Here is a 12,610-nt window from a genome sequence, read left to right as displayed (position 1 = left end):
ATGTAATCACAAACTCAGTAGTTTGTTTACATTGATTGTGCATGACACCTTGCTCTCCAGTGCTGTATTTTTCAGATATAATGGAAGTAGAAGGGGAAAAAATCCCAAATACTTTTCTGGAAGGATACTTTTTCCTATCTATCTATCTATCTATCTATCTATCTATCTATCTATCTATCTCTGTTATGATTTAAATGGCACACATCACTTTAGTATGTAATATTAAAACCAGTAAGGGAAATGATCCTTTAAACAATGGAGAAGGTCATGAGTTTTGTCTCGCTGAAAACCATGAGTCTGTGGGGGAAGAAAAGTTATTAAATACTTAACAAACTTTCTTGACTCTCCCACTGATTTCTCTGGTGAAGATCTGAGGGAAAAAATTCCATTGAATTATGCCTGAAATATTCAACACTCAGATTCAACACAACATTTCTACAGGGCAAAATAGCGTTATCCATTATTTGGGTGGCTGCGAGAAATTCAGCAGGGGATTTGTGAGGGAAAACTGATACTACTTCAGGTTTGAAAATAGTTTCAGTGTTGATAATATTGTAGCAATTTGAGCAAAATACTAGCACACTGAATGCTTCTACCTAGCATTTATTCCCTTCCTCTCTGGGTTATCTTGGGCATTTAACAGTGGCATTTCTTATCACATTACACTTCATGCTGACCCATGTGCACAGATATGTGTCAGAAGCTACAGACAGAAAGTCTAGCTCATAAATAAATGAACTCATAAATGTTCAAAGTGTGGATCTGTGAATGATTTTTGCTACACTGCTCATTTTGTATGCCTTTTTCTGAGTTGAAAGGGGAAGGGGAAACTGAGGGCAGAGGTTGAGTAGAGAGTACTGTAAAATGCTGATTTAGAGGCATCACAGGAAATTATTGGAGACATCTGGAATCAACATCGTCCATGTCTGAAGAATGAATGCTCAAATGCTGCATAGGTGTAATTTAATCTATTGCTGCTTTGAATTAGACACATTCAAATGTCTATTGATTTGAAAATTTCAAGATCATCAGAGTTTCTCATCTTTGGAAGGTCTGCCCAAGATACAATGAGCACAAGCTCACTTGACAGTTCAGTTGGGTTCAGCCTTGAAGTGTGTAAAACTCAACTGTTTCTCTTCATAAGAATGTGTTCAAGCATTAGCTTCATTATTGATCCTTGTGGCTTCTCTTCTCCTTAGTGAAACAGAGCCCTGAAAGGCCAAAGTGAAATTCAGCCAGAACATTAAGTTCTCTGGTTTTGCACCAATATTTTTAAATATTCACAATGTTTTATAGACAGGTATACAACACCCCTGTTTCACCTAAAACTAGGCCAAGGCTCACTCAAAAGTGGGACCTTTCTAAACCTTTGAGGAAGTAGGAAATGAGGCTATTTGAAATAAAACACAAAACAAAGAGGGTTCTGTATGGGATCAAGAGTGAGTGCAAATATATTTCATTGCTCTAATTAAAAATAGCAGTGAGGTGTTGTTAAGCATTTAGAAAACTGGATGCTTCTTTCATTTAACCTATCCACACTGTCTGGGATGGAAAACCCCTTCTGAGACGTATGAGTAATTCCTATGAGTAACTCTTCAGTATTGGGCTGGAAATCATAAAAGAAGCAATATGATCTTTCATTGCTTCCTGTATTCAGTGGGTCTGGATATACCACTAAGAAGATATTGTTATTATAATTATAATAATAATTATTATTATTTCTTGAAAATATTCCCAAAGATTCTATATAAAGTGATAGCACACCAACTAAACACATCTTATACATGTATACATATTAGAAATATGTCTTATATATATCTTTTTTGAACCCTAAACAATTTCATAGTTTCATAGTTTCTAGAGTCGGAAGGGACCTGAGCAGATCATCTAGTCCGACCCCCTGCCATGGCAGGAAGAGCACTGGGGTCAAATGATCCCAGTAAGGTGGTCATCCAACCTCCTCCTGGAACCTTCATGTGCAAGATTCAGGTTCAAAAGTAGAAAATAGTTTTTATTGTGTGCAAATTGGTTTGCTTATCCTTGGCAAAAAGCTTAATCCTTGTTACTTGCTGTAGTATCAAGAGGTCCCTGCATTAATTCTGCTTGCACCACTGTCAATTCAAGCATGACACTACCAGTAACTTCATATGCTATGGCACATACTAGTCATCAGAATTAAATAACTCATCATCATAGATGATATAGCAGCCCTTCTTTACCAATACATGAGAAGGTGAATGCAAGAGATAGTAATTATAAAGCCAGTGGAATCTATGAGGTCTTTATTTAATTTAGCCTGCAGGATGACCACCAGCTGTTACTGAATCAGATGAAAAAACCAAACAGACATGCAGAGAAGTAACACAGTTGCCATGGGAACTGCAGTAAAGTACATGAGTGCAGAACTTTCTGTAAGTACAAAACATGGAAAAGTAAGATCAGAAATTGATTATCATTTACACAGCCACAAGCTGATGAACAATTCATCCTGCAGATGTATGGTCACCAAAGTGATCTTACAATTTTGTAATGCTATAACACCTACCCAAGAGTAGTGTATATGTATATAATATGTGTTTATATATGTTAAAACTAGAGAAGGGTGAAATTATATAACAGTAATTTGTAGTAAAATGCTTTATAGACATGATCTAATTATTCTGCAAACAGTCATTATAAACCTAAGAAATTATGCATTACAGTTAAATTTTAAAGAAATCTAAACATGTTGAAATATAGAAATGCATAGATTATCCAGAAATGGTGTCTCTATCTTGCACTAATGTCCTACAATAACCACAGAACTATGGTTAATAGGATATACTGGGTGCATCTACATGTGTTATTCATTTTATTGTAACCCAGGCAGTACTCCAAGAGGCACCTCCTCTCCAATTGAAGGGATCAGAGCAGGGGCACAAGTGCTGTGGGAGGCGTAGGGACCCTCCTTCCCTATAGAGCAGAGCCAGGTCATCAATGAGGACTTAACCATATACCTTTTAATGACAGAACAGTACTGGGAACATAGCCAGTATAAACCGAGGGTATAGGGAGCCCTACAATGCCCCAAGGGGGCAGGATTCAGCAAAGGTTAGATACTTCCAATCATAGACATAGTCATCCAGTTGACAAAAGACAGGGTTAACAAAATATAAAACGCAACCAGCAAAACAAACAATATTGGTTGGCGAAATATAAAAGGCACAAAATACAAAACGTCAAATAACAAGGAATATAGGGCCTAGGTACCTGGAGGGGGTGAAAGGGGGGGAACACAATGACCCTCTTCTACTGCAACAAAAATTTCTCCTTATCATTTCACTTATCCCAACTGGGATTATGAACTCAGATCTCCCACATGGTAGGCAGAAATACTACCACACAGCCACCAGTACTAGTACTCTGACAAGCTGCTAGGGTTCTTGACATTCCAGGAGCCCCTGCCTCATTTCAAGCTTCCTGGCCTCTTATGGAGGAGCTGGAAGCAGAGCTGGGAACCTCTTAGGTCACTGCTTAGATCCTTGCTGGAGCGGGGGAGCCTCTCCTGTTGGCCACAGCCTCTCATAGGGGATCCTGGAGCCTAGTGAGGAGCTTCTCTTGTTGGCCGCACGCTGTGCTGCTGAGGGTCCAACTGCTGCCTGCAGGTCCCACTCCTTCAGGCTCTTCTGGGGCAACTGGTCCCGCCCCGCTGGCCCAGCTCTGCCAGCTCTCTGAAAGTCCTTCCTTGTGGTCCCTTGCTGATCTCCCCTGAGTCAGCTGTGCTGCCCCTTTTTTCCCCCTCCAGGTGACCCAAGGGGCCAATCAGGGGACATGGAAGGTGAGACACTGGGGCCTGACTGGTGAGGAAAGGGAATCCCAAGCCGTCCAATCATCTTTCACCCTTTCAAAACCTCTGGGCTAAATAGCCCATCACACTATAAAGGGTTACTGTGCAGTGAACTATGGTACAGTAAGTCTTCCCTGCAAGAGCATCTATATGTGCTCCCTATTGGGAGCAAATCTGCTCCTACCCTGCTCTGCCCCCTGCAGCAGCCAGGGAAAGCTCGAGGTTCCCCTGGGGTACTAGTCTGGGAGCTGGTAGGAAGCACAGGGTCACAAGACCTCTGTCCAGCTGCAGTAGCAGTTGTCTTCTGTCCCTGTACGCATTGGGAGGGGTCCCAGAAGTGGGACAACTCCTGGTCAGCTCCCAGCAGTCTTAGCACCACTCAGCTCCTGGCTCCTGTGGGGAACTGGGAGCTTAGCAGCACTGGGACGGGGAGGGGGTTGGGGGAGAGCAGAGAACTACCCCATCTTGGTGCTGCTCAGATCTCAGTTCCTGGGAGAAGCTAAGAGCTGAGCACCACCAGAACTGGGGAATCTCCCCATCCAGTGTGGCCCCCTGTGGCAGCATCTACTGAACAGTTAGTTTATTACCTGTATTTACAGGTAATTAACTAACTGCACAGTAGACTAATTAACTGTACAGTAAATGGTGTGCACATGTAGACAGTAATATTTTACTGTGCAGTAGCTTAGTCTACTGTGCAGTAAAGCATCTCATAAGGATGCACCCACTGTCTAAAGTACTAGGTTGGATTAAACTTACATTTGAAGCCTTGCAACATTTTTTTAGTAAATGAAATTTTCCCAAAACTTAAATTATTTCCTGAAGCATTACATATATGAGGCCATGAAAACATGCATGAAAAGCATAGTTCTTTTATTTGAACATATGCATAAGTAAATTGTGGGGACAAGAAATTTAAAAAAAAACAACACACCTGAACACATTTAGTTTAGTCTTTTCAACTTGTGTGTGTATGGGGGGGAGGACGGGGAGGGGGTTAGCTAAGGTATGGAAAGAGAAGAGGTCAGAACTAGTCAAAGTCTTCTAGAGGCTGTGACTCTTGATAAGAAAAGGCATATGTAAATCAGTAAGTGTAAATGGAAATACCTATTGGATATGCTTGCTGCATGTGGACCTGTCTGCCTTGTAGTATTATTTGTGTCTGGGTGGAGAGTTTATTTAGTCCCATTCTTCTGCCCTGTGGAGCAGCTTACTTGCTACCTGCTGGGCTACTATAGCTCAGTTAAATACTCTCCTAAATGCTTGAGTTTAACAGTGGGCTTAGAATTTATTCTGACAGAAAATGACAACTTTTGTGAGTGTCTGCAGCAGATGCATTATCTCCTTCACACACTATCTCATCCTTTTCAATAGCTGGAACTTGAAGGGGATTAATATTCTGTCTCCACTCTTCATACACAGTTAAAGGGATGGGCAATCCTTGAAACCTACAGCATTGTGAAGCAGTGTTGGTGGATTCAGAAAATATTTTTTTCCCTCTGTTGCGCCGTCATTCTGGAGTCCTGTAGCTTAATCCATGCAAATGATTACTACAGCTAATATGTACAGGGAGCCCTTTGGTTTGACTATAGCAGCTCTAATGAAAAAATAAATAGATAAATAGATGTCATTTTGGACTTTCCTTTTGGGATTTCGGAAAATTGGCAAGACATACTATTAAGACTGTGACCATTTGTGGTTATTAAAATTCTCATTGTACTTTCTGCAATGGCACAAGTGTCATCCCTTGTACAATGCTGTGAGGGGAGGGGAGGGGAGGAGGGAACGCTACTATTTAATATAGTTTGCAAATCATGGGTTATTTCACTTGCTATCCAAAATATGTGGAGTAGTGTTATTTACTTTTAAACAATGACTTTTCATCTGAAAGGTGATTACTTAGATAGGAGTGAACTGATCCCACTGAAGCACTTCTGGATGGACGATGTTATTACAGAAGAAGCTAGGAGTGACCACGATATTTACAGTTCTGTCCTTGAATTCATTTACATGCTAAAATTTACTTATTGCAAAATGACTGAACAGAGGTGGGACACCAGCTGATGGTTTATACAAGAACACTGGGGAAATGTAATCTGAACGAATTACCTTTATGTTACAAATGAAATTAACTCAATTGAATTAAGGGTCTTTTATTATGAATAAGTGAGTGTATGCACAGAGGGGTTTGATACAGTTTAACTGAGCTTCTTTAAAAGTTAATTCAGAATCTTTTTCTTCAGTCTTGTTGGGAACATCTACACAGGCTATTAATGCGCTGTAAGCTTATTGTGTAGTAAAATACTCCATGTGCACCTGTTGGGAGAAGGTCAATGAAGGACTACTCCTGCCATGATTTCCCCCCTTCAGCAGCCTTGGGCTGGCAGGGGGCACCAGGGTCAGGTCTGTGTTCTGGTGTGTGAGGGAAGCTGTCCTGCCTCTGGGGCAGCTGCCTTCTGCCCAGCCTCTACTCTCATCCTAAAGCAGGGGCTGGGCAGCAGGCAACTGCCTGGGGCAGGGGATGGTGTCCCAGGCTCCCCCCTGATTTCAGAGTGGGGGCTGGGAAACAGGCAGCCACCCAGGGGAGGGGACAATTCACCCACCCCCTGCTGCCTGGGCTGACTGGGAGCAATTTGTTCCTGGTCAGTGTCTACACATGCACTAGTATGCAGTAGCTACTGTGAGGTAAATCTACTACCTCTATTTACAGGTAGTGGCCAACCATTCACTAGACTAAGTTACTGCACAGTAAATGCTTCGCACATGTAGATGGTGAAGACTTAATGTGCAGTAGGTTCATTTACTGCTCAGTAAAGCATCTTCTATAGATGCTTCCCTTGGCCGTGTCTACACAAGGTGTTGACTGCGCAGTCGTTACTGCACAGTAATTTAGTACTTATATAAACAAGTACTTAATGACTGCACAGTTACCTGAGTAGTCTCGGTCTACCGTGCAGTCAGCATCTCGTGTAGATGGGGCCCTTTTGTCGAAAAGCCCTAAACTTGGCATCTCTCCAAGTGTTGGGAACTTCCAGGTGCCCTTCATGATTACATTTACGGAAGATTAACCCCCAGGATGTTGTGACAAAAGTTTAAAGAAAATTGCCTGTCTAGTGTAAGGCAAATGTTAAGTTAGAGTTCCTGCCTGTTTTACCAGGTGGACTTACTACTGATTAATACAAGTATAAATTAGAGAGATTAATACCAGTATAAGGCCCTATGAATGATAAAAAGTCATTATAGAGGAAGGCAAAAACTCTAAAAGTCTAAAAGTCACTTTTTATGATTTGGAGAAACATAGGAATAGCAAGTGTGACACGCATGTTCTTTGTAATAGAAAGAGACAGATAATTACAGAAAATATAACATATAAGTGGACTTGTTTCAAACAGAATCTCCCTGCTACCCCACAAAGTTTTCCATGAGGCATCAGCAGTTCTTCAGGCAATAGAAAACAGACTTTTAAAAGCCCATTGATCTCAAAGGAGCTGTTCAGGGAAATGTACTTGCATGAGTCGCCTCAATTTGTCTCAGCTCAATAACTTTGCCTCTCTTTGTTTTCTTATGATTAAGAAAGTTCCTGCACTAGACTTTCATTTGAAATGGAGGGCTGTCTTATTCTCTAGCCTCCATGCTGTTTAAAGTGTTTCTTCTTTCTGTCTTAAAGAATGTTTCAGAATTAAAATGTTGTTGGGTTTTTGGCAGTAGCACTGTTGATCTAAGGACATAGGCAGACAAGGTTCTTTGGGTAGATGTGATATCACATCTTTTATTAAACCAACTGAATAGTGGAAAAAAGTTTATTGCAAGCTTTTGGGTGTAATCACCCCTCTTCAACAAGATTCCCTCTAAGCTGCGTGTGTGTGCAGCCGTGCACAATAAAAAATCTTACTGTGCTGTAACTTTTTAATGCTGCGCACCGGGGCTGGTGCGGGACACTTATTGCTTGGCTGCATGGGGGCCACTCTGCTCCACTCCACTCCTTACCACGCCAGCATTCCCGCAGGGAGGGAGAGTGCAGCCCCAGCCACAGCAGCCCATGAGGGGTTGGGCCACTGATCAGTGGGCAATCATTGCCCCTGCCCCTTCCTCCTCCATGCCCACAGTGCAGGGCAGGCAGTGGCTCCTCCCCAAGGCAAGGCAGGGGCCAAGCCAGGCACTGTGCTGGCTTCACTGACTCCAGGGAACTGCTCCGCTCCCCAGCCCCTTTGGGCAAGCTTTGCCCTGAGCCCTGCTGGCTTCATCCTAATCTTAGTTTTTATCCCTGTTCCACAAGCCCCACAGCTCCCATAGGTCACTGCCTGATCCGCCCAGTGGCAGGACACACATGGCACCATATGGCTTTCAAAGGCTGCAGCGAGGCATGGAGGCAGGAAGCAGGCAGAGTGCAGCCTGCATGTGGGTCCAAGAGACATGGCAGGGACACACTTTATGTAACAAAGGTACTAGAGACAAAGTCAGCTCTTTGGTAACTGAAGACAGAGAACTCAAATGCTTGCCCAACTTTAAGTATTAATTAAGCCTTAATCCTGACCACAGAGACATGATTAAAAGGTAGCATATGGGTATTACAGCTAGTTTTCTCTATTATTTACAATGCAAATTAAAAGCAGAATTGGGCCTTTAAAGAAAAAAAACTAACAAGATAATGGAGAGACTGAGACTAATATTAAAGAATGCATTTGGTACACAATGTAATATTAAATATTAAAGGGGGAGGCAGGACCAATTTGGGAATGGACCAAAGCAGCGCGCTTACGAACTGAAGTGGGGTGCTCGCAGATCACTACACCTTAGAGGGCACATTGCTCTACAGACATAGGAAGTTTCTGCTGTTTTCAGACTTCAAGGAATGAAAGAAACTAACAGGATGTCAGTGAGACTGTGAACGGATGGAAATTAGGAAAACAAACGGTAGAGCAAGGAAGGGAGGGGCAAAAGAGGGGGAAGAAAAGCCAAAGGTGAGTAAGGGAGACTCTACAGTAGTAGACTTCAAGCTAGAAAAGAGGCTGTCCGTGAAAAAGTAAATAGCTGGAAGTTAGGAAGACAAAGGGCAGAAAAGGAGTGGGGGAAAGAAGAGGAAGGGGGGAAAAGAAAAGTGTAAGAAGTCAAGTCTGGCAGGTATCTGGTGAATCAGATGTCAGGCAGATTGTAATGTGAAGGAGAAACCAAACAGTGACTGTGCACAGAATGAACACACACCTAAATTCTGTCAAAGACAAGAATACCCAACTACCTGTGGGTGCACACTTCTCACAAGACAACCACTCCCTCGCCGATCTCTCAGTTCTGACCCTCAAAGGGAACTTAAAACACACCTTTCATAGATGAGTTTATGAACTTCACTTCATAAATCTACTGGATACAAAATATCATGGACTCAGTGCAGACATTGGATTTATGACACATTACAACCTGCCTGACATCTGATTCACCAGGTACCTGCCATACCTGACCTCTTACACTTTTCTTTTCCCCGCTTCCTCCCCTATCCTCCCTTCCTTTTCTGCCCTCTGTCTTCTTAATTTCCAACTATTTACTTTTTCACAGACAGCTTCATTTCTACCTTGAAAATCAATGTGTAGAGTCTCCCTTACTCACCTTCAGCTTTTCTTCCCACCCTTTCCCCGCCTTGCTTGCTCTACTTTTTTTCCTAATTGCCATCTATTTACATTCTCACTGATGTCCCATCACACTTTTAGCTTATTTCATTCCTTGGGGTATCAACAGCAGAGACTTCCAATGCCTGAAGAAGGGTGATTGTGCCCAAAAGCTTGCAATAAACTTTTCCCACTACTCAATTGGTCTAATAAAAGATATCACATGAACCCAAAGAAACTTGCCTGTCGGCATTAAAATTGCCTTTTTAGAAAATTCATATACACTCTAAACATTTTGATGTTCTTACAAATTATACCCTAGCCTGGGATCTGATTTAAAAATAAATAAATAAATGTATAGGGTTAGCCTGCTTACTTGTAATGGAAGAATCTTCTTGATATTTTTTTACTGCAAATGAATAACCTGCAGGAAAAAAATATTAGTTTTAATTTTCTGGAAAGATTTGCTAGTACCTTTATGTATTTTTTAGTTAGTAGGTCTTAAAAACCTAGCATTTTATAACCTGTTTTTTTATTCTGCTTTCTAGATGTTGGGAATGGGCTCATAATACATTTGATTTCTAGCCTAAGTGGAAAACTTCAACTATCAAGATAGGGAAGAAGTGAAAAGGTTGTGCTGCTAAGGACTGTGGAACTGCTGGAGATATCTTCACCACTGAGCAGCAACTGAAACTTTAACAGAAGTAGGTTCAGCTTCATAAGAAGCTGCACCCAAACACATAGATAAAGGATGGTATTCTTTGCTTGATGTGGAACTGGATAATATTAACAGTTAAGTTTAATACAGAAAAATGATAAGCAAAATAAACCCTCTGTAGAACAAGGCAGAATGTACTTGACCACTCAGCCATTTCTATCAGGTCAATAGCAAAAGCCAATTCCTATGTTAAAAGCTTTTCAGTAAAAACTTCCTGCCAAGAACATCTAAATATTTGAATTAAAGAGATTCTGTCAAGAATATAGCATTGTACCATAGCTACCTTGGTGGTGATTGTGGAAAGAAGTGATCTCATGGACAAATAGGATGTAAATCAAGTAAGGCCTTTAAGATAAATATCATTACCAAGAGTGAAAAGGAAGCCAAAGTAATAATGTTAACAGTAGGGGTGTGTAAAGCGGGCCATATTCAACTTGGGTTCAGATTCGGCTCCATTTAGGGGCCACTGTCCCAATTTGATTCAGCTGAATCCAAATCTGAAGATTCGATTCTGATTTGGAGAATCAGTGATTTGGCCACAGACACACCATTATGTTCTTTTTACATACCTCAAGGTATTAGGCACAGCTCATGAATGCTGAGATGCTGGGGCAGATGGAGCATCCCACAGGAGCATGGGGGGCTCCCGCATACTCGGCAGTGGACCCCCCCTTCCACGCTTCCCCAGCTCAGCAATAGGCTGCAAGAGGATCCCGGGTGCCTCCCCAGTCCCAGGAGGCACCAGTCACTGAGGTGGGGAGGGGGGGTCCCCTGCACACTTGGCTGCAGACCCAGAAGTGGACCAGAAGTAATTCTGGTTCACTTTCAGGTTCACTGCCAAGTGCATGAAGGACCCCTCCCCGCGCTCCTGTAGGACACTTCATCCACCCCACCATCTCAGCATTCACGAGCTACGCCTGGTACCTTGAAGCACGTAGAAAAAATGTATAAAGCTGTGTCTATGGCCAACTAATTGAATCTCTATGAATCTTGCCAAATTGAATTGGAGGTTTCCAATTCGATTCAGAGAGATTAATGGGTCTCCTGATTTGATTTGAATTTGGAGATTCAGCTGCCGAATTGAGCCGAATCTCCTCTGAACTGAATCAGTCACTGAAGCTTTGCACACCCTTAGTTAACAGAGTTACTTGAAAACTGAGTAAAGGTGACTATGATAAACAGTGTAGGGAATTCATTGCAAGTATGCAAGTTTCCCAATATTTAGATCTCCATTTTATCTCATACAGGGATCCGGGAATCCATTGTCTTATTATTGTATTTGCTTCTCTCCATTTCTTCACAAAATGCTCAAATCACAATATCCTGTTTGGGGTTACAAATTGATTAACTTCCCTGCTAGGTACTAATTATTAGGCCTGTGTGAATAGGGAACTATTTGATTCGGATTCGGATTTGGCTGATTTGGATGCCAGCAATTCGATTTGGAGATTCAGATCACTTTTCCAATTTGATTTAGCCTAATCAGCTTCAGAAGATTCAGAAATCAGCTGGCTCATAGTGGTACTGGTGGTGGCACCATCACCAGCAGCCCTGTCCCCCTCCAAGGCATCTCTGACTATGAGGTGGAACTTGTGTGCCACACAGTGGATGCCAACCAAGTTGGCATCACAGATGGCCTAGGCTACCTGCAGCTCTGCCTTGTGCAGATTCTCCCTCAAGTACTCCCTGCGTGCCTCATACAGGGAAGGCACCACTGTCTTGCTAAAGGTGGTGCATGCGGGCAATTGGTAAGATGGAGCAATGAGCTCCATGAGCTCTGAACCCTGGCTGCTCAACTAGGGAGAAGGACTGGCTATCCAGAGCAAGCATCTCCCCAGTGGTGCTCAGCTTAGGAATGCACCCCCTTCTGTCTGCAGCTCTCCCCCACTCCTCCAGGGTGGCCTGCCTCTGCTTTGTGGGGACTTTGGAGCAGTTGGAGGACTTCCCTTTGGGCACACTCACACTGGTGCTAGGCTGAGCAGGAAGAAGGCAAGAGGGTGCTGCCTCCTGAGAAGCAGCAGCATTGATGGGGTGATGAAGTGTTTCACCTCGTTGCCCCGGCTGATCTGCTTTTGGCAGTGCTGGCAGATAGCAAAAGTGGGACCATCTACCAGTTCAAAATGCTCCCACACTATGCTGCTGTAACCAGATTTGCCCGCTACTTTGGGGTGTGCTCATTTATTAGGGCTAGGGTCTTGGTAATTCTATCAATGTGCTTCTTGTGTTACTTGTGTTTCTATACAACTCTGTATCTCTCCCTTCTGCAAGCCCTCACCCCCAATGGAGCTATCTTGCAGGACTCAGTTCAGTGGGGCTGGGTTCCTCCAGTCCCCAAATCAGTCATACACGCAAATACACACAGACTAATGTGGCACTCCTGACCTGGCTGGGTTGATCAGCATGGACAGGCTGACACCCTCATATGCCAAGAATCAGTTCATCAGAGCAACAATAACTACAGTCAGA

This window comes from Gavialis gangeticus, unplaced genomic scaffold (genome assembly GCF_001723915.1).
Source record: "Gavialis gangeticus isolate Ggan-Ray unplaced genomic scaffold, GavGan_comp1, whole genome shotgun sequence".
Lineage (NCBI taxonomy): Eukaryota > Metazoa > Chordata > Crocodylia > Gavialidae > Gavialis > Gavialis gangeticus.
This window is presented reverse-complemented; position numbering follows the sequence as displayed.